The sequence below is a fragment of the Leptonychotes weddellii genome, chromosome 3 (assembly GCF_054177405.1).
Source record: "Leptonychotes weddellii isolate Sample4059 chromosome 3, ASM5417740v2, whole genome shotgun sequence".
NCBI lineage: Eukaryota > Metazoa > Chordata > Mammalia > Carnivora > Phocidae > Leptonychotes > Leptonychotes weddellii.
In genome coordinates, this window is record NC_138371.1 from 42,922,358 (window position 1) to 42,946,396 (window position 24,039).

The 24,039-nt window shown below is 34.6% G+C and overlaps 1 protein-coding gene across 1 annotated transcript in view; it reads left to right on the forward strand.

Moving 5' to 3' along the window:
* The first annotated feature begins 16,503 nt into the window (after positions 1-16,503).
* Positions 16,504-24,039, forward strand: part of ZSWIM2 (zinc finger SWIM-type containing 2) — an 85,179-nt gene continuing 77,643 nt past the window's right edge. The window contains exon 1 of the mRNA XM_006726947.2: positions 16,504-18,017. The gene's annotated coding sequence lies outside the window, so the exon portion shown is untranslated. The remainder of the gene's footprint in view (positions 18,018-24,039) is intronic.

The following is a 24,039-nucleotide window of genomic DNA, read 5'->3' on the forward strand; positions in this document are numbered from 1 at the left end:
TCTTTATCCATTCATCTAGGGTAGACATTTGGGCTGCTTCCATAGCTTGGCTATTTTAAATAATGCCACAATAAACATGAGGGTGTATATATCTTTTCAAATTAGTGTTTCTAATTCCTCTGGGTAAACACCTAGTAGTGGAATTATTGGATCATATGGTATTTCTATTTTTAATTTTTTGAGGAAACTCCATACTGTTTTCCACAGTGGCTGTACCAATATACATTCCAACAGTGCAGGAAGGTTCCTTTTTCTTCACATTCTTGCTAACACTTGTTATTTCTTGTCTTTTTTATTTTAGCCATTCTGACAGGTATGAGGCAATATCTCATTGTGGTTTTTGTTTGCATTTCCCTGATAATTAGTGATTTGGGGCATCTTTTCATGTATCTGTCAGCCATCTGTATGTCTTCTTTGGAAAAATGTCTATTCAGTTCCTCTGCCAATTTTTTAATCAGATCTGGGTTTTTTTTTGGTATAGAGTTGTTTAAGTTCCTTATATATTTTGGATATTAACCCCTACTGGATATATCATTTGCAAATATCTTCTCCCATTCAGTAGGTTGCCTTCTAGTTTTGTTGATGGTTTCCTTTGCTGTGCAAAAGCTTTTTATTTTGTGTAGTCCCAATTCTTAATTTTTTGTTTGTTTGTTTGTTTCCCTTGCATTAGGAGAACTATCTAGAAAAATGTTTCTATGGCTGATGTCAAAAAAATTACTGCCTCTTTTCTTCTGGGGCTTTATGAATTCAGGTCTCATGAATAAGTCTTTAATCTATTTTGAGTTTTTTCTGTGTATGGTGTAAGAAAGTGGTCCAGTTTTATTTATTTATTTATTTATTTTTGCCTGTAGCTGTACAGTTTTCCTAGCACCTATTTGTTGAAGAGACTGTCTTTTTCCCCCATTGTATATGCTTGTTTTCTTTGTCATAGATAAATTGATCATATATGTGTGGGGTTATTTCTGGACTCTCTACTCTTTTCATTGATTTATGTGTCTGTTTTTGTGCTAGTACCATACTGTTTTGATTATTACAGCTTTGTAGTATATCATGAAATCTAAGATTGTGATACCTCCAGCTTTGTTCTTTCTCACGACTGCTTTGGCTAATCTGGGTCTTTTTTGATTCCATACAAATTTTAGTATTCTTCTAGTTCTGTGAATATGTTGGTATTTTTTAATAGGGATTGCATTAAATTTATAGATTGTTTTAGGTAGTGTGGACATTTTAATAATATTGATTCTTCCAATCCATGAGTATAGACTATCTTTCCATTTGTTTGTGTTGTCTTCAGTTTCTTTCATCATGGTGTTATAGTTTTCAGAGTACAAGTCGTTCACCTCCTTGGTTAAATTTACTCCTAGGAATTGTATTCTTTTTGGTGCAATTGTAAATGAGATTGTATTCTTAATTTCTCTTTCTGCTACTTCATTATTAGTGTATAGAAATGCAACATATTTCTGTATATTAATTTTGTATCTTGCAGCTTTACTGAATTCATTTATCAGTTCTAGTAGTTTTTTGGTGGAGTCTTTAAGGTTTTCTGTATATAGTATCATATCATCTACAAATAGTGAAAGTTTTACTTCTTTCCTACCAATTTGGATGCTATGTATTTTTTTCCTTAACTGATTGTTGTGGCTCGGACTTCTAGTACTTTGTTGAATAAAAGTAGTGAGAATGCACATCCTTGCTGATCTTAGCAGAAAAGCTCTATTTTTCACCATCAAATATGCTATTAGTTGTGGCTTTTTCATATATGGCCTTTATTATGTTGAGAAATGTTCCCTCCAAGCCTACTTTGTTGAGAGTTTTTATCATAAATGGATGCTGTACTTTGCCAAATGCTTTTTCTGCATCTATTGAGATGATCATATGGTTTTTATCCTTTATCTTGTTAGTGTGTTGTATCATGTTGATTAATTTGTGAATATTAAACCATTCTTGCATCCCTGGGAAAAATCCCCGTTGATTATGGTGAATATTTTTTAATGTATTTTTGGATTTGGTTTGCTAATACTTTGTTGAGAATTTTTGCACCTATGTTTATCAGAGAAAACGGCCTGTACTTCTCTTTTTTTTTTGGTAATGTTTTAGTCTTGTATTGGTATCAGAGTAATACTGGCTTTGTAGAATGAATTTGGAAATTTCCTTCCTCTCCTATTTTTTTGGAATAGTTTGAGAAGAATAGGTATTAACTCTTCTTTAAATGTTTGGTAGAATTCACCTGTGAACACATCTGGTCCTGGGCTTTTTGTTGATTTTTGATGATACAGTTTCATTGCTAATAATTAGTCTGTTCAAATTTTCTATTTCTTATTGGAAATAGATTCAGTTTTGGAAGGTGATATGTTTCTAGGAATTCATCCATTTCTTCTATGTTGCCCAATTTTTAGGCATACAGTTTTTCATAATACTCTCTTACAATCTTTTGTATTTCTGTGGTGTTGATTGTTATTTCTCCTCCTATGTTTTTGATTTTATTTATTTGAGTACTCTCTCAATCTTGGTGAGTCTGGCTAAAGGTTTATCAGTTTTGTTGATCTTTTCAAAGAACCAGCTCCTGGTTTCATCAGTCTGTTCATTTGGGCTTTTTAAGTCTATATTTCATTAATTTTTCTTTAATCTTTATTATTTCCTTCCTTCTACTGGCTTTGGGCTTTGTTTGTTCTTCTTTTCTTGCTCCATTGGGTGTGAGGTTAGGTTGTTTATTTGAGATCTTGCCTGCTTGTAGAAATAGGCCTTTAACACAATAAGCTTCTCTCTTTGATCAAATTTTGCTGCATCACAAAGATTTTGGACCATTATGTATTCATTTTCATTTGTTTCCATGTATTTTTTGATTTGCTCTTTGATTTCTTTTGTTGATCCATTCATTGCTTAGTAGCATTTTATTTAGCCTCCATGTACTCATGCCTTTTCCAGTTTTCTTGTAATTGATTTCTAGTTTCTTACCATTGTGGTAGAAAAGAAGAATGACATTAAGTCTTCTTAAATGTATTGAGATTTGTTTTGTGGCCTAATATGTGATCTATCCTGTAGAATGTTCCATGTGCTCTTGAAAAGAAGTGTATTCCACTGTTTTTGGATGGACTATTCTGAATGTATCTGTTAGGTCCATCTGGTCTAATGTGTCATTCAAAGCCACTCTTTCCTGGTTGATTTTCTGTCTGGATGATCTATACATTGATGTAAGTGGAGTTTCAAAGGCCCCTGCTATTATTGTATTACTGTCAATTTCTTCCTTTATGTCTGTTAATAGTTCCTTTATGTATTTAGATGTTCCCATGATGAGTGCATAGGTATTTACAATTGTTATATCCACTTGTTGCATTGTTCCCTTTATCATTATGTAGTGTCCTTCTTTGTCTCTTGTTACAGTCTTTGTTTTAAAGTCTGTTTTGTCCAATATAAGTATTGCTACCCTAGCTTTCTTTTCATTTCCATTTGCATGGTAAATGGTTGTTCATCTCTTCACTTTTAATATGCATGTGTCTTTAGGTTTGAAAATAGGTCTCTTATGGACAGCATATAGATGGGTCTTGTTTTTTTATCAATTCAGTCACCGTATGTCTTTTGATTGGAGCATTTAGTCCATTTTCGTTTAAAATAATTATTAATATGTATGTACTTAGTGCCATTTTGTTACTTTTTTTTGTTTATTTTTGTAGTTCTTCTCTGTTTCATTCTTCTTCTTCTTCTGTCTTCCCTTGTGGTTTTTTTTTTTTTAAAGATTTTATTTATTTATTTGAGAGAGAGAGAATGAGAAAGAGAGCACATGAGAGGGGGGAGGGTCTGAGGGAGAAGCAGACTCCCTGCCGAGCAGGGAGCCCGATGCGGGACTCAATCCCGGGACTCCAGGATCATGACCTGAGCCGAAGGCAGTCGCTTAACCAACTGAGCCACCCAGGCGCCCCTCCCTTGTGGTTTGATGGCTTTCTTTAGTTGTACATTTAGATACTCTTTATTTTTTGTGTATCTATTGTAGGTTTTTGATTTGTGATTACTGGTAGGTTTGTATACAACATCTTATGAGTATAGCAGTCTATGTTAAGTTGAGATTCACTTGAGTTTCAGCCTTTCTTAAAACATTAAATTTTTACTCCTCTGTACATTTTATGTATATGATGTCATTATTCACATCCTTGTATTTTGTGAATCCCTTGACTGATTTTTATAAATATAATTGATTTTACTGCTTTTGTGCTTTAACTTCCATAAGTGATTAATCTATTTCCTTTATCATGTTTGCATTTACCTGTGAAATTTTTCCCTTTCATAATTTTCCTACTCCTGATTATGGCCTTTTCTTTCCACCTAAAGAATTCTTGTTAATGTTTTTTGTAAGACTGGTTTAGTAGTGATGAACTCCTTTACCTTTTGTTTGTCTGGGAAACTATATCTCCTTCTATTCTGAATGATAACCTTACAGAATGAAGTATTCTCAGTTGCAGGGTTTTGGGGTTTTTTTTCTTTTCACTACTTTGAATATATCATGCCACTCCCTTCTGGCCAGCAAAGTTTCTGCTGAAAGATTAGCTGATAGCTTTATGGGGTTTCCACTGTATATAACTGTTTTCTCTTGCTGCTTTTAAAATTTCTCTTTATCACTACTTTTTGTCATTTTATTTATTACGTGTATTGGTGTGGACCTCATTGGGTTAATTTTGTTGGGGACTTTCTGGATCTGGATGTCTGTTTCCTTCCCCAAATTAGGGACATTTTCAACTATTACTTTTTCAAATAAATTTTCTGCCCCCTCCTTTCTATCTTCTTCTAAGATCTCTATAATGCAATGTTATTACACTTGTAATGTCACCGAGTTCCCTTAACCTATTCTCATCTTTTACTATTCTTTTTTTCTTTTTGCCATTTGGCTTAGTTGCTTTCCATTACCCTGTCTTCCAAGTTGCCTTCCTGATCCATTTTTCTACCTCCTCTAATCTGGGATTGATTCCCTCTAGTGTTTTCATTTTTTTTGTTTGTTTGTTTTTTGGGTTTTTTTTTTCTTCAGTTATTGAGTTCTTCATCTCTGACTGATTGTTTTTTCATATTTTCCATCTCTTTTAAAGGTCCCTTTGAGATTTCCCACTCTTTTCTCAAGTCCAGTGAATATCTTTATGACCACTACTTTGAATTCTTTATCAAGTATATCACTTATCTCCACTTTATTTAGCTCTTTTGTTGTGGTTTTATCCTGTTCTTTCATTTGGAACATATTCCTCTGTTTCCTTATTTTGTCTAACTTTCTGTGTTTGTTTCTACATATTAGAAAAGTCAGCTGTATCTCCTGATCTTGAAAGTAGTAGCGTTGTGAAGAAGAGGTCCTGTAATGCCCTGCAGCACAATGCCCCTAGTTCACCAAAACCAGGTGCTTCAGAAGTATCTCCTATATGGGTTGCATGAACCCTACTGTTATGGCTAAGCCACATTTGCCTTCAATCCAGTCAGCTGCAATGGCCCACTTTGCCTGTTGTGGGCACACCAGGCAAAATTTGGTTTATGTGCTGCTGGATTGAAGGGACCACCACAGGCTTGTAGTTGAGTGGGGCTGCCAGTCGGAGCTGGTGCCTGTGCCCCACCTGTTCTTTGGGGCTACAGTCACACTGATCAGCAGGGCACTCTCTACACTACTAGCTATAAGGTTCAGGTGCTGGGACTGTAGGCACATTAGTATGTGTGTGGTTAACTTCCCCTCTTTCCAGGGCAAGAGTTACTTTGGAGTGGCATCAGTTCCTGCTGAGGTTGCTTACAGAATGTGTCAGGGCAGAAATCTCTTTGGAAGGACACCTGCTGAGTGGGGCAGATTGGATGAGGCAGACTCACAGGAGAACATGGTGCTAGCAAGTTAGGTGGGGATTGTTCTTGCTGGTTCCCTCAAGTGTCCTGCTATCTAGGCAGGAGGGGTGAAGAGAAATGGCAACGACCAGCACTTGTGTTCTGGTGAAGTCCTCTAAAGATCCCTTCCCCTTCCATGCATGTTCTGAGATTAGTAAATAAATCTCCTTTACATATACCCAAGTGCTTTTCAAATTGCTGTTTCTATGCTATATCTTAGCTGGGTTATTTGTCATGTGGCTCTTTAAGTGTGGAGATTCAGTTTCTTATCCCTCCTGGTGCTCCCAGAGCTAAATCAGCTATAAAGCACCTGGAATTAAGCCCCACTGATTGTAAAAACTGAAAAAATTAAGCCCCACTGGTTTTTAAAACCAAAGGTTAGGGTTTATCATATTCCCATTGCAGGCCACCTGTGCCTAGGAGGCTTGGTGTGTCACTTCTCTATGTTTGTGGTATCATTCCCAACTGTGGTTAGTCTTGCTGGGGGTTTGGCTCCTGACTTTGTCTCTACACTTCCTACCCTTTTAGATGTGGCCTTCTCTCTATAATTAACTGTGGAAAGTCTGTCCTGCAGTCTTCAGGTCATTTTCAGAGTTAGTTGCACTGATGTGGTTGCTACTTCAGTGTGTCTGTGGGTCAAGGTAAGCTCAGGATCCTCCTACTTTGCCAGCTTTCCCAGGATTCCAAAACAAGAAAGAAAGTTTCAGAGAAAAATAGGCAGAAATAAAATAAGTCCAAGTGGACATGAAAAAATAACCTAATAGAAAAAAATGGGTATTAGAAATGAAGTCACTGTAAAAGTCCCAAGTGCAGAATAAACTCTAGATTGGACTCAAAGAGAGCATCAGTAGATTATAACATAATTACAAAGTCTTGCCATTGGTCATGTTATCTAACTTTGCTGCTATTTAAACCACTGCTTCTATTTCAGCTGCTTTACTCAAATTTGCTATTATTTAGTCCAAGACAAAGCAAATCTAGCCAATCTATTTACATACAATTCTTCATATGAAAACCGAATAGCATTATATATGAAGAAATCTATTTCAATAAATTAAATATGCCATCTTCCTGTTTACCCTGAACTTATCCCCAATAAGCAATTATGCTGACTTATAACCAAATCATGAAATAAAAATAAGAGGGGAATTGATTTGAAGAAGAGAATTTGACATAAAATAAAAAGGGAATTTATTTTATGAAGATATGCAATCTCCTTGGTTCCTGTACTGAATTATTGGTATGTTAAAGATAGTAACCACACGATAGATTTTTAGGCCAGTGAAAATACTTTGTGATATTATAATGATGAATATATGTCATTATACTTTTTTCCAAATACATAGAATGTACAACACCAAGAGTGAATCCTAAGGTAAACTATAAAGTGTGAATGTAGGTTCATCCCTGGTTAAAAAAAAAAAAATGCACCATTCCGGTGAGTGATGTTGATAATGAGTAGGCTGTGTATGTGTGGGGGCAGGAGATATATTTGAAATCTCTGTACCTTCCTTTCCATTTTGTTGTAAACTTAAGACATCTCTAAAAAAATTGTCTTTAAAAAAAAAGAAATGAAGACTGTAAAAAATAAAGTCATTTAATATGGCTGGAAATGCTTACTGTTTTGTTTAAATCAGTAAAACGTTTTCTGTATTTTGAATGTGACTCAACCTGGAAAATGTTTAAACGTAATGGCTTGTCTCAAGTTCATTTATGAACAGGGAAATTCATCACATTGTGTTACACGTCTGAACAGTAGAAAAAGAATAGACAGAAACCATGTGTTATTTTTTGTGTCCCATAATCCCTAACACTGACACAAAATAAAATCTGTTGATTGACCAAGCAAACAATTTACCTAGGAATTTCTTCCACATTATGTCAGGTTTGGTTTGTACCTACAGTGGCCTTTTGCAGGATCTATTCCTACTACTTGGTAACTCTCATCACAGTAAAAATCTGACATAACTACATGGCATACAAAACCTTTTGACCTGGCACTAGCTGGCCTGTCTGACTCTATCTCCCACCACTTCCCATACTCCATATCCTTCCCCAGAACACACTCCACTCTCCAACAATTGTAAACAATATTCTCCAACATGCCAACCTCCCTTCACATTCCTCACTTTCACACATGTTCTTCCGTCTGTTAGAATCTTTTCATCATTTGCTCCCCCTGACAATTCCCTATACATCCTTCAAATCCCACTGAAATTCTGTGACTTCCCATGGTGCACTACACAGTATGGGCTGCTGTTTCTCCTTTGCTCCCCCTGAATACTGAATGCAGTCCCCCATTGCATAAATCACTGTACTGAATTACAATAATTTCATGATCATTGACTCTCCCACTAAACCCTAAGATCCTAGAAGGCAGGAGGTTTACTTTTGTTTCTTTGTGTTCCCAAGACCCAGCTGAGTGCTTTGCCCATTGTGGGCACACAAAAATGTCTATTGCAACTTCGGTTAAAAAAAAAAAAAAAAAAAAAAGTTAGACAGCTCTTAATGGGAAAAAGTGAGTCTTGTCTATTCTTTAACCTTGCTGCATCTCTTAATTTTGTACTTCAAGGTGCTCTGAAAACTTTGCCAGTATTCTTGAATATCATGCCTAGGGGTCACCTACACGGTCTGTGAAGTCCAAGAGCTCATATTTCCTATTCTAATGCCAACCTTTATAAGATATGTAATCTGAAGTAGGTGTCTAAACTATTTAGTCAGTGGAATAGGGAGAATAATAATAGGCAATACTTATTGAGCATTTACTATGTTTTAAGCATTGTTCATACAATAATTCATTTAATCCTCCCAAAAATTCTGTGGGGTATCATTTACCCTTATTTACAGGTAAGGAAATTAAAGCACAGAAATGTTAGGTAACTTGATCAAGGTCACAGAGCTCATAAGTGGTAGAGTTAGAATTCAAACTCAAGCAGCCTGGCTCCCAAGCCCATCACTTAATTATGACCCTCAACTGCCTCTACCATAATATTGCCATATGTGAGGATTAAAGGATAGAATGCAGGTACATTGCTTAGCACATAGTTAAACTCCTGCAGATGGTAGTTATACTTATGGTCATAATAACAATTCACCTTTGCTTCTTAGCTCCAATTACCAGGTATTGATAATTCTGCATTTTTATTTAATGATAAAAATGATGAATTAGAAATTGCTTATTATAAAGTTGGCTTTAAAAGGCTTAATATTCACACATGCACAGCATTAGAACCATGTTCAATTAGTATAGCTCAATTAAATCTTAATAATTTAAATAAAAAAGCATAAGTCAAAGCATGATTGGTTCTGTGTTAGACTTTTTTTCTATTCCATAAGGTAACAAGATAAAAAAGTAGTTTCTCATAGTATCTATAGCAATTTAAATTTGACTTCTAGAAGTATTTCAACTGACTGGCCGTGTTGAAACTGTAACTTCCTCTCTAAAATTATTATTATAAAGTTTTTCCAGAGTTGATTTCAATGATGGGTCAGAATTAGAAGGTTCATGTTATTCAAGGTTAGAGGTGAGATAATTATCTAGGATGGCGCATTAAAAAAACAAGTGTGGCTGGAAGTGCAGCAGGAGAGGGAACACTCTTGAGCTACATTACCAAAGTCCTTAGAGAAATCAAGCAATCCAATAGCCTCATCTAATATAATTGCAGCACTGGAGGCTCTGCCCAGAAGAGTTTTATTCCCACACTTACAGGGTGTGCCCTCTTGGAACAGAATATATGAAAGCAAATGGTAGAAACAGAACCAGGAATCCCTTTCACAAAAACTTTTATGGTAGGAAGGAAGATATGAAAGATAGAAGTGTTACTACAATCTCAAATTTAAACTCCTGACTGTATTAAGTAACTGCAACCGAATTATCAGTACTATTTCAGAGATTAAAAGCAAAACATTTCAAAATATTTTATGTAATAGAAGATACATCAAGTAATTAGTTATTTTGTGAGCAATGTATAAATAAATTCTCATATGAAAACTAATTAATTGTAGATAAAAAGAATAAGCTACTAGAAGAGCTGTATAAAGGTTTTGAGTTTTTATAGACTAAAGGCATTAAAAATGGGATTGAACTTTTAAACAATTCGATGTGATTTATCCAAACCTTACAGCCAACATTTATTGAGCATTTACAAATGTCAGGTTGGGTATATAGTTTAAATAAAAATTATATAAAGCAAGTGGAGACATGCAGTTTCTAAAATAACAACACAGGGCATTTTTATTGGAAAAGACAGTGAAGCAAAAGCCACTTAGATTCTGATCCCAGCTATGTCACTTAAAAGTCTACGTCCCAGGGTGCCTGGGTGGCTCAGTTGGTTAAACATCTGATGTGGGCTCAGGTCATGATCTTGGGTCCTGGGATCAAGCTCCGTGTCAGGCTCCCCACTGAGCGGGGAGTCTGCTTGAGGATTCTCTCCCTGATAATGTTTGAAATGTCTGTATACATACATACTTACAAATACACAACAGTGATCGGCATAGAAATCACAGACCTCATTGGGTGTTTTCATATGTATGTAAAAGAATATATGATTTTTCTAGTAAACCTAAATTTAGTATGAATTTCTTTCATAAGTAATCACCAAACATAATATTAGTAAGGCAATTTTACTATATATTTAATAGAAATATATTTTGCAATAGAAAATTAAAGAGCATAAGTACATTTTGGTATTTTTTTCAACATGCCGACTAAGAGGAAGATTAAGGGAACATTGCATTGTTTAACCAACTGAATTCATTTATCCAGTGCTTTTCACAAGTATTTTTGAGCACATGTTAAATACAAGGCATTGGAGTAGATACTGGAAATAGGACAAATACAAAGATTATTTTTTAAAATGATTTCTGTTATCAAAAATGTTTAGAGGGGCACCTGGGTGGCTTAGTCACTTAAGCATCCAACTCTTGATTTTGGTTCAGGTCATGATCTCAGGGTCATGAGATCGAGCCCCACATGGGACTCTGAGCTCAGCGGAGTCTGCCTGTCCCTCTCCCTCTGCTCCTCCTCCCGTTTGCTCAGCTTTCTCTCTCTCTCTCTCTCAAATAAATAAATAAATAAATAAAATATTTTTAAAATAAAAAAATAAATAATAAAAATGTTTAGAATTTATAAGGATATTGTTTGTGGTCTGATCATATGAAGAACTAAATAGAGAGTAAGGAGTTTCAAATTTATTTTGTAACAAATTTTAAGTCACAAAGTATTTGTGAGCTTTAATCCAATGAACATATAGAAGCAATATAGAGAATAGTTTGTAGGGGACAAGACCAGCCAGGAAATACTGCACTAGTTTAAAAATAAAGCAATGAGGTCCTTTGACCATGGAATTAAATGTTAATCATGGGAAGACTATGACCCGCAAAACCTTTTTTATCATTGTATGTTTTTGAATAAGAACAAAAATCTTTTGATTTCTTATTGTAGGCTTTTTCCCTGGTAGGATTTTTTGTACCTACAATACTTTGACTTTACTTGTATCATAAACTTACTGGGTTGTATATTAATTATGTATTTATGTGCCTATCTCCGTAACTAAATTACAACTCCTTTGAGAGCATGAACTGTGTCAAAATAATTTTTTATTAAGTTTTTAATTTTAATTCCAGTATAGTTAACATAAAGTGTTATATTAGTTTCAGGTGTACAATATAGTGATTCAGCAATTCTATACATTACTCAATGCTCATCATGGTAAGTGTGCTCTTTAATCCCCTTAACCTATTTCACCCATCCCCCCATCTACCTCCCCTCTGATAATCATCAGTTTGTTCTCTATAGTTAATGGTCCATTTCTTGGTTTGTCTTTTCTCTTTTTATTTCCTTTGCTCATTTGTTTTATTTCTTAAATTCAACATATGAGTGAAATCATATGGTATTTGTCTTTCTCTGACTTGCTTCGCTTAGCATAATACTCTCCAGCTCCATCCATGTCATTGCAAATGGCAAGATTTCATTCTTTTTATTGCTAAGTAATATTCCATAGTATATATATGTACCACATCTTCTTATTCATCTATTAATGGACACTTGGGCTGCTCCCATAATTTGGCTATTGTAAACAATGCTGCAATAAACATAGGGATGCATGTATCCCTTTGAATAACTGTTTTTGTATTTTTTGAGTTAATACCCAGTAATGTGATTACTGAATCATAGGTTAATTCTATTTTTGTCAAAATCATTTTTGAATCCCAGTGCTTAACATGTGACTACAAGAAAGTAGTAACTCATTGTAAAAATGTTGAGGCTATTATATTTTTATTTATTTATGACCTAAGCCTAAATCAAGAGTTGGACACTTAATTTGTTGATTGAGCCACTCAGGAACCCCAAGGCTATTATTTTCTAAATTACACAGTGTTGTCCCTACAAGAACCCAAAGAAGAAATACCGTTTGCTCTCACTATCATAAATAGCTGTGCTTTTCTGAGAAATTGATTTTTTTTTAAGATTTTATTTATTTATTTGACAGAGAGAGACAGCGAGAGAGGGAACACAAGCAGGGGGAGTGAGAGAGGGAGAAGCAGGCTTCCCGCGGAGCAGGGAGCCCAATGTGGGGCTCGATCCCAGGACCCTGGGATCATGACCTGAGCCGAAGGCAGATACTTAATGACTGAGCCACCCAGGCACCCCGAGAAATTGATTATTTTTATCTTACAAGGAATAAAATTTCTGTCTATGTTTCTTTCTTTCCCATTAGCTGTTAGAAAATAAAAAACCAATTTATACTTTCCAGTAACAAGTGCATAGAATGTCAGGGCACTTATTTTGTATAAAATACTCAGTTCCTCTTTCTATCATATATTTGCTTCATTATTTTTACTTTCTTCATCTCTTCTACTAATTTCAAACCATTCTCTCTTCCTCAATTATTTACATTTATGTAAATCACCTTAAAGTGACTTTAAAACAAACTGGATTAAAATGATTAAGCAAATAGCAGATATTAAATGGATATCTTTTTAATAATTAAAGAATGGAATACAATGTTGACTTTAAAATTAAATTGACTTTACATGTATACTTTTTAAAATTCTCTTGCTTTACATTAGGTAAATTCTTAGGTATTCTTTAACTTTCTATCATCAATACAAGCTCAATAACAAAAGTTATAGACATAACAAAGATGAAGTGCTAAAACTACTCTGTATAGGTATTCTGGTCTACATTTGTAACATAGTACATATAATGAAACTTTTTCCAGAAGATAATTTTAATTTAGCAATTCACTAAATAATGAGACTTTAGATGTGTGTTATTAAAGTATAGCTTGTATTTTCCCATGTAAAATAAGCATGATCTAACTGCTTTGTGGTTATGTTTTTAAAGTCATTTCTTTTGGACCTTACTTACAAATGACCCTTAGTATTCATACTTTCATAATTTTAAGCCATGTGAGGAAAAAAAAAAAAACTGTGGGAAAACTTAGGAGTAGTGGGTGGAGTGGGGAAGCACTATGTTTCTTCAGGATTCCCAGAAGTTTGCGTGGAGTTAGTTAGCACTTGTAATAGCTAAGGCATTAAAAACAATAACAAGTAATTCTTTTGCAGTTCATAAAGTTTAAAGATGAAAAGTAGGCAGCAAAATTCTTCAGATGGATTTAAGTAGAAGTGACTTGTGGCCAAGCCCCGTATTTTTATTGAATAGGTTCCATGGGTATTTCAAAGAACAACATGTCTAGACCATTTAATATCTATATATTAATCCAAAAATTAAAAAAGATTAATGTATTAAGCTACATAATTTATTTCAGATTAGTACATATCTTGCTCCCCACATGTTATCCTTGTGAAAATTTCAAATTGAGGAAAAAATCCATAGCTTATATTAAGGCTGAAAAAAATATGTTGTAGCATCAGTTTATCATAATGTCTGGCTTGTATTCATGAAGCAAAGCATATATACACAACCCTGACTCAATATTAAGTTTGGGGAGTTCTTTCCTTAAATAGCTAGCAGGTACTTGGATACTTTTATATCAAAGTGGTAAGAAGCAATCTTCAGAGGAAATTATATTCATTCTATCAAAGAATATAAGATAAGCAGCCTTGTGATCTTTGGGAGACCTCAACTCTGAAGAGAAAATTGTACAAATTTTTATTTCTTAAGAGCATTTTCAAAGGTCAGCAGTGTTGCACTTTCAACAGAAGTTATCTTAAACTTTTACTCTAAAAACTACTGAATAATCTGTGGAATATCAAGGTACTTTAAATGATTGAGTGCACTTCAGCACATAGCTTTTTAAAGGAAACGATAAAATCAGAAAAGAAAACAGCAAATTGTCATAGGTTACAGATATTCTAGGAAAGGAATTTCAGATTTTCCTCTAAAAGACCTACTTTTGCCACATATTTCATCATTGTGTTACATCATTGTCAATAAAACATAGCTTTGTTTACAATCACCTCAGTGTTGAAAACATGATGGCTGACTCAGACATATTAGTCAAATAGTATTAAAAAAAATTACATTCCGACCTTTTCAGACTGTTTGAAAATGATCCTTTATTAGACATAAAGATTCTAATATTTTTATGAATTTAGCTTTTATTACTTAAATACAATGTATCAGTTCAAAATTAAGAGCTGATAAAATTCCTAGACCAACTAGGGAAAAGAGAAATCATTTTATCCTTAAGACTCAAGGGGATTCTTTTCATACAACTTATCTTAAAAAAAGTTTGAAAATATGTAATTTTTAGCAGTGTTCTTACTCCCTCTTGTGACCAGTAAATGAAATGTAAATGCTGCAAACAAGTTTCAACAGAGCTTTTAATAAATCCCCCAAACCTAGCTAGATTATAAATGTTCATTAAAATTCATTTAATATCAAATACATTACATATCTAAAGAGAATTCATTGAAAGCAAAATTCATCATGACTTAATAGCAATATCAAAAATTTACTTTTTTGGGGTGCCTGGGTGGCTCATTCAGTTAAGCGGCTGCCTTCAGCTCAGGTCATGATCCCAGGGTCCTGGATAGAGTCCTGCATGGGGCTCCTTGCTCAGCGGGGAACCTGCTTTTCTCTCTCTGCCTGTCACTCCCAACCCCCTGCTTATGTGCTCTTCTATCTCACAAATAAATAAAATCTTTTTTAAAAATTTATTTTTTTGTGTTTTATCTTTATATTTTATTTCAAGATGCATATTTTTAAATGTCTAAATTTCTTGATAAATAAAACTAGAGTATACGATATAAGGTAGGCAACAAAGTTCTCTAGAAGGATTTAACTAGAAATTACTCATAGCCAAGGTGCACATTTTTATTGAATAGTTTCCACACATATTTGTACTTTGATATGGCAAAGAGAGGTGGCAGGAGTAAAGGATTCTTGTTTCAAAAACATCAAAGGGCTCCAGACTCACAGAAATGCTTCAGTATGCAGAGACCTGGAACCTCAACATAACTGTTAAACTACTTAAAACTGCCCTAATTAAAATAAAAAGAAGTAATTGGTCTCCCTGCTCAGCAAGAAGCCTGCTTCTCCCTCTCCCACTCCCCCTGCTTGTGTTCCCTCTCTCACTGTCTCTCTTTCTCTCTCTGTCAAATAAATAAATAAATAAATAAATAAATAAATAAATAAATAAATAAATAAATAAATAAAATCTTTAAAGAATAAAAATAAAAAGAAGTTGAAGCTCATCTTAGATGTACTCTTCCCTGTTCAACGGCACTGCTCCTGCCTCAGTATTAAGCCTTTATTTCTCTCTTTTCCAAGTGTCTGAAGTTCTCTAGGGGCCTAGAATGAACTTGTATGCTTAAACTTCCCCTTAGTCAATGTCCTGTATTCCATACTTATCACTCCATCCCTTACACATGTCAAAAGTTCATATAACACCTTATCCATTCCTTTCATGACTGATTTTTACTATTCTATTACCTTAGAGATGAATACATACACAAGCACACGTTAGTTGAAACTAAAATGTAAATGTTTGCCTCTCACATCCTATATTTGCATTTAACAGGGGATTCCTGGAGACATGATCCTTTACCCCAAAATAATATAGTATTTTAGGCACCACTGTAAAGGAAGTAAAAGTATTGAGTACCTACTTTAGCAGGTACTATATTTGACATTTTATATACATTATTTCACTTAACCTTCATGATATCCCCATGATGCAAATTTAATTATCTTCAATTTATAAATGAAAAAACTAAGACTTAAGAAGTAACTCACCCAAGGTTACATTGTTAATAGTGGATCCAAATTTCACACCAGGTTTGTCTAGCTCCAAAGTCTGTGTTGCTTACCTGTAGCAAATAATGACATATTTTTGGTCCCAAAGATTTTTCAGGTGATTTTCAGACCTTAAATAAAGGTTTTGTCTTCTCCATCGTTTAGTGATCTTCTGGTGAGTTGTGAATCATGCTCAGTGCATCAAATATGGAAAAAGTTCTCAAAACTAAACATATGAATATGAGATCACTAAACTCATTTTCACTCAAGTCCCAAGATTTTAATTATTATTATTTATAGTCCTTTGTTGAGTATTCTATTGCATTATGAAATTCCGTGGAGTCCTAGTTCAATTTTATTATACATCATTAAAAGCATTTGAACATTCACTTAAATTTATCCACCAATGATTTATTGAAATCTATTATGATTGAAACCCATTACATATTATATTATGTTATGTTATATTAAAACCAGCTATGCTAATGGTGAAGAGTCATGGACTCTGCCATTATAGTGTAGTGGGGGATACATATAAGGAATTGGGACTTTATCCAAAGGGCAACACTGATAAACTGATAAGAAAAGGAGAGACACAGTCTGCTAGGCATTGAGACATAATCACTCTAAAGAACTGCTGGGAAAGAGGTCAGAGTGGAGGGAGACCTGCTGGAGACTTTCAGCAATCAAGATGAGTAAAAGTGATTGCTTGATCTAGGGTGATAGCTCTAGCAATACTGAAAAATAGACCAAATTGTAAAATATGTAAGTCACAGAATTTTTGATATATTTGATGTAAGGAGGGAGAAAAAAAGGAGGATTGAGAGGAAATATTCATATTTCTGACAATTGAATGAAAATACCATTTGTGAGCTACAAAACAATAAAGAAAAAAGTTTAGATAAAGGTAGGAAAAATGAGAACATTTGATATTTCAGGAGAAAGGAAGTTAGTTTGAATTCTTAAATTCTCAGATAGTTTGTAGTTTGAGAAAAATGAAGCATATTTTGAATAAGTATTGTTGAGAATGGGAACATGAAATGACTAGCAAAATAAGGCAGGCTGGCCTGGCATCACTGAGAACCCAGGTGCAGCTGACAAGAAAGACAGTGCTGGTAACATCTTGACCTATGATGTGATTTTCACCACCAGTACTCAACTGTCCCCCTGCTGAGGCATGGAGAGGATCATTGGGTTGGTGCAGGACTGATGCCATGCTAGGGAATGAAAGTATCAGTGGGGCAAGGAAGTGGGGGATGTGGATTGGAGACAGCTGAGGGGCCAATGTTACAAAAACAGGTGTAAGTAGAGTAACTGAATGGAAAAGTTAAAACTGTGGTTCTCAGGGCACCTGGGTGGCTCAGTCGGTTAAGCATCTGCCTTCAGCTCAGGTCATGATCCCAGGGTCCTGGGATCGATCCAGCCCCAAGTCAGGCTCCCTGCTCAGTGGAAAGCCTGCTTCTCCCTCTCCCTCTGCTGCTACCCCTGCTTGTGCTCTCTCTCTCTCTTTCTGTCAAATAAACAAATAAAATCTTTAAAAATAAAACTGGTTCTCAACCTTGGTGGCATATCGGTGTCACCTGGAGGCTTTAAGATCTACTGATTCTTGAATCACACCTCTAGAGAGGATAGAAATTCTGGTTTAATTAATCCAAGATAGGGTGTAGCCTGGGCATCAGGATTTCAAAAATTTCTCCAGGTAGCTCTGATTTGCAGCCAAAACTGAGAACTATTGGGCTATAAGGATTTAAGATTGAGGACTGGTTTTGTTTTGTTTTTGTTTAACATGTGAAAGGGGAAGAAGTAATGAGTGATAAAAAGGTCCAGGATATGGCTGAGGGAATGGCTGCTTGAAGTGCTGTGGAAGGTTACTAATGATGTAGAAATCAACGACCTGAGCAGAGAGCCAGCTGGGTTATCCACATGGACACTGACATTACTCAAGGAGATGGCCAAACTTGGAGCAGTAAAGATTGTGAGTCAAATGCTTCATTTAAGTTATTTTTAGATTTACAAGTATATACCAGGTGTTGATGATTCACATTATAAATTATATAACATTACTCCTGAAATGAACCTAAAAATTACTTTATATGTATTTATAAAATATTTACATGGTTTATATTTTATGCATTAAATAACTTAATCCATAACATGAAAACTGTGGTATTAATAAAATAAATTCAGATGACTTCATTGACCTTTCCAGGAGGGGAAAAAGCAACTGTACATCAGTATATTATATCAGTTACCTATAAAACATAGTATATAGAAAATAGCTTTCAGTATAAGCAAATGTCCCTCTATGAGTATGAATTTTAACATGAATCAGTGTGCCTACCCTTTTTTTTTTTTCAGTGCTTATATTCACTTGGTAAGAAACTATTCCTCTTTCCTGATGTTTACCTACCTCAAGTCACTTGTTAAGGTTAGCAGCAGGAAGGCAGATAATTCTAGCAATTTTACCTGGTTCTAAAATATATCCTAGTTCCCACTAGTTGGTCCAAAGGAGAAAGAAATATATATAACACTAGATATTATTTGACAGTGTTACGATAGTAACTTCTCATAGTTAAGTTAGAATGTAACTGAAGCTCTTTACAAAACCATCCTATTCAGCAAGAGTATCATAATGAGCTCCTTTAGGCATTTCAGTAATTCCTTTTGTTGTGATTCAAGACTGATTCATCTTACACCAATACATTTATGTAGTTGATGTAATTTTGGAATTTTATCTTTAGATTTTAAGTAATGTACCTTTTGGAAGTACAGTAGGTATGTGATGTCTGCTTTGTTTTCTAAACTTCACATACTTGTTTTCTGACCTAACAAGAAGGTTTTTTCCCCCTCTCTTCAGAATTTTTTGGCAGTTGTGTCAATTCTAATATATTTATATATTCACTGATAGCCTGCAGGCTTGACTGACTATAAGCATATTTCTGACAGTTGCAGAATCTAATTTCCCAATTATGTTTTCACTGTATAAATATAGTTGTTAAGAACTAAATCAATACAAATCTTCCTCTGCAATGGTCGAATGCAACTTTTGTTCTTATATTCACTATTAATTGCAATATCATTTAAAGAAGCTCAAAAAAGACTCAATTGTAACTGTAGTAAAAGTATTTTTAAAAATAAAATAAAACAATGTTAAATCATGAGGTGTATATCAGTAATACAAGAACCAGAAAGACAAATGCCAGCACGGACCGTATAAGCTGTGTTGAGTAGAACTTATTTCTATTGTAGAAATGCTTCCAAATCCTCAGATTTCATGTGTACCAAGTTTATTTCTGGTTACTTTCTGGAAAAAAACACTCTGGCTAGAGAACAGGAGTGTTGGGTTATGTTGACTGCTATATTTCTTATTGTCAAATAACACACTGGCTTTCTGATTTATATATTTCAGTCTCTTGTGAGTTTAGTCAGTGTGAGTCATCCAACACATCTGACTAATTGTAAGGTATTGACAAGATTGAGTCTTTGAAATTCTTAAGCTGGACCAGACTGAAATCACCAATGTTGTAATTCTACTTTGTATGACTTTTTGGCCTCTTGAAATTTGACCAGCTGGCTTCCCCAACCTCAACATTTCCAAACCTCCATAATGGAGTTCTTTGTTCATAAAAAGAGTTTAGCTACAACAAAAATAATAGGCTCTCATTCTGTCAATCAAGGTATCTCAATGTGATCAATACATGAACATTATAATGGAACATTTACAACCAGACTTTCTCCTCCCATGATTCATTTACACAGGAAAAAATCAGAAGAAATTACCATAATTACAGATTGATTTTTTAATTGTAGCGATACGTTTACAATAAACAAATCCCATGCTTTCTAAAGATGAAAGCGTTTCAATCATGATGAAGAAAAAGGGGAAATGATATAGTTTATTTGAATCAAAGTTTTTAAGATATTTTAATGGTGTTATCACATATATCCAGGAATGGACGAACTCTGCACTGCTCAACATCCTTCCTCCCATGGTTGGGAGGCAGAGGGACAGGGGAATCAACGCAAGGACCAAGAGGAGAATGAGAATCCAAGGGTACCTTATTAATATCAGAGCAAGCCATGGGATCACAAAATGCTGTGCTCTGCTGGGAAGATCAGGAATAAGACGGATGAGAAGGCACGGACAATCTACCTTTCCTTACTACGATCTTTATCCTCCATCTCCTCCACTTACACAAACAAACCTGAATATAAATTTGGGATCTTAACCACTTTCTGGATAGCTATATGGATAAAGAAAGTTGAGAAAAGGAGGAATTTTCCCTGGATGCAATCACTATATGATTTTATAAAGTGGAAAACAAGAGAGAACAGAGTCTAGGCTAGTGCCTTTTAAGGTACAAGGACCCTCCCCACTTGATCATGGCCAAATAAAGTGTGAAAGTGAAGATTGGTCAAAAGGGCTGTGTGGCCAAGGGAGGATGTAGAGGCAGGGTTGACACAGAGTGAATAAGCTAAAAATTCCCTAAGCCTACAGTGTAAAGGGAAGAACTACAGACTTTGGAATCAGATAAACCTGAGCTAATTATCAGCTCATCCCTAATTAGCTTTATGGCTTCTATATGATCCCCAGTTTCTAATTTGTGAAATGTGGATAGTAATTTTTACTAGGGATACTAGGAAGATTAAGCAAATGACTAAAAATAGTTACTGGCACAGAGGAGGTGCTCAATAAATGATGGCTATCATTATTAAATATTATGGAAAATTTGTTTGTAGACCATACACACTTTGTTTAAAAGAGAGTTTATCTGGGGCGCCTCGGTGGCTCAGTCAGCTAAGCGTCTGCCTTCAGTTTGGGTCATGATCCCAGGACCCCGGTATAGAACCCTGCCTCAGGCTCCCTGCTCAGTGGGGAGTCTGCCTCTCCCTCTCCCTCTCCCTCTGCCTCTCCCTTTCCATCTGCCTCTCCCCCAGCTCAGGTGCTCTCTCACATGCTCTTGAGCGTGCTCTCTCAAATAAAATCTTTAAAAAAAAGAATTTATCTAAAAGATAAAGAGGCAGATCCCTGTAATTTGTTATGTTACCAAGTGGTAATAAATTATTCAGCATTTTCATCTATACTAAAAAGAACTTTAAAATATTTCACTTAAGAATGATTTTATTTCTATGACTTACTATCAAAATTATCTAAACTAATAACCTAATTTCTAGTTATCTAAGGACTGAATTGCTCTCTCACATACATCCATTTCTATCAATATGAAGAGTTTCTAAGAACGTTCATTTCAGATCAACCTAGACATACTAAATGTATGTTCAACGTACATATGTTTAGATAAATATTCTTAGTCACTAGATCATTTATTTTCTTGTTAGGGAAGTATATATCTAGCTTTTTTTCATTTTCTAAAAATTAATTTTATTCAACATATTCATCCCCTGGGATTTAGAGTCATGCCAAAGGTTGCATAGCATCAGAGTATTTCATCATGGAATTGTGAAATGAAAAATTGTTCTGCCAGAGGTTCTTGGTAGACAGTAAATGGTGAAATTCAAAACTCTCTTACTAATGTATGTCCTTAGCAGCTTGTTTTTAATACAGCACTACAAAAGGTTAATGTGATTAAACTTGAGTAAATGTTAATTCACATTAAATTTTACCTAACTTCCATTCTTTTCTTTAAACTTATTTTATTGATATATAATTGACATATAACATTTTATAAGTTAAAGGTATACAACATATTAATTTGATACATTTATGTATTGCAATATGATTACCACCATAGCATTAGCTAACACCTCTATCACATCACATCACATGAATATCATTTCCTTTTTGTGGTGAGAATAATTAAGATCTAGTCTCACAACAACTTTAAAGTTTATGTTGTTGTCTATAATCACTATATTTTTCATTAGATCTCTAGGACTTATTTACCTACTAGTTGAAAGTTTATACCCTTAAACAACATATCCCAATTTCCCCACTCCCAGCCCCTGGTAATCACCATTCTACTGTTTGTATGAGTTTGGCTTTTTAAAATTCCATGTTTAAATAATATCATAGAGTATTTGTCTTTCTCTGTCTGACTTATTTCACTTAGCATAATGTCCTGAAGGCCCATCCATGTTTTCACAAATACTTCTTTCTTGTGATTAAATAATATTCCATGGGATATATACACAACATCTTTGTCCATTCCTTCAAGTGGAAGACACTGAGGTTGCTTCCATATCTTGGCTTTTGTAAAAAATGCTGCAATAAATATGGAAGTATGTATATCTCTCAAATATCCTATTTTTATTTCCTTTGGATATATACCCAAAACAGACCAACATCAAGGAGCTTCTTCCAAATGTTTTCTTCTAAGAGTTATTGTTAATATAGAGACTTTTTAGTGAGTGGTACAAAACAGGATCAATTTCATTTTTCTGCATGTAATTGTCCAGTTTTCCCAACACCATTTATTGAAGAGACCATCACTTCCCCATTGAATTTTCTTGGCTCCCTTATCAAATATTAGTGGTGGTTTATTTCTGGGTTCTCTATTCTTTTCCATTAGTCTATGTGTTTATTTTTATGCCTGTACCATCTGTTTTAATTACTGTAACTTTGTAGTATACTTTGAAATCAAGAAATGTGATGCCTCCAACTTTGTTATTTTTACTCACGATTTCTTTGGCTATTCAGAGCATTTTGGGGTTATTTGCTCTATTTCTGTGAAAAAAATGCCATTGAAATTTTGATAGAGATTGTGTTGAATCTATAGATGGCTTTGGGTATCAGGAACATTTTCACAATATTAATTCTTCCAATCCATAAACATGGAATATCTTTCAATTTATTTGTATCTTCTTTAATTTCTTTCATCAAGGTCTTATAGTTTCATTGTACAAATCTTTCACTTCATTGGTTAAATTTATTCCTAATTATTTTTTTGTTTTTGTTTAAATGAGATATAACTGACATATGAAATTACATTAGTTTTAGATGAATGACTTAATGATTTAATATATGTATATGTTGCAGAATAATTACTACCATAAGTTAACATCCATCACCAAAAGTTTTTTTTTTCTTGTAATGAGAACATTAAGATTTACTTTGTTAGCAACTTTCAAATATACAATACAGTACTGTTAACTGTAGTCACTATGTTTTACATTACATCCCAGGACTTATTAATTTTATTATTGGAAGGTTGCAACTTTTGACCACCTTCACCCATTATGCCTATCCCCATGCCCTGCTTTTGGAAACCACCAATCTGTTCTCTGTATCTATGGCTCTATTTTTAATTACTTTTCCTTTAAAAAATTTTTTTAATTGAAGTATAGTCGATGCACAATGTTACCTTAGTTTGGGGTATACAATATAGTACTTCCACAAGTCTATATTTTTTTTTAAAGATTTATTTATTATTTGAGAGAGTGAGAATGAGAGAGAGCACATGAGAGGGGGGAGGGTCAGAGGGAGAAGCAGGCTCCTCGCTGAGCAGGGAGCCCGATGCGGGACTCGATCCCGGGACTCTGGGATCGTGACCTGAGCCGAAGGCAGTTGCTTAACCAACTGAGCCACCCAGGCGCCCCCACAAGTCTATATTTTTATGCTTATGATCATCACAAGTATAGATACTGTCACCATACAACCTATTCCACTACCACTGACTGTATTTCCTATGCTGTACCTTTTATCCCCATGACTTATTCTTCCATAAGTGGACGCCTGTATCTCCCACTCCCTTTCACCCATTTTTCCCATCTCCCCCACCCCTCCCTTTGGCAACTATCAGTTTGTTCTCTGTATTTATGAGTCTGTTTCTGCTTTTTGTTTGTTCATTTGTTTTGTTTTTTTAGATTCTACTTATAATTGAAATCATATGGTGTTTTACTTTCTCTGATTTATTTCATTTAGCATAATTCCCTCTAAGTTCATCCATGTTGTTGCAAATGGCAAGATCTCATTCTTTTTATGGCTGAGTAATATTCCATTCTATATTATTTATATCCATTCATGTATTGATAAATAC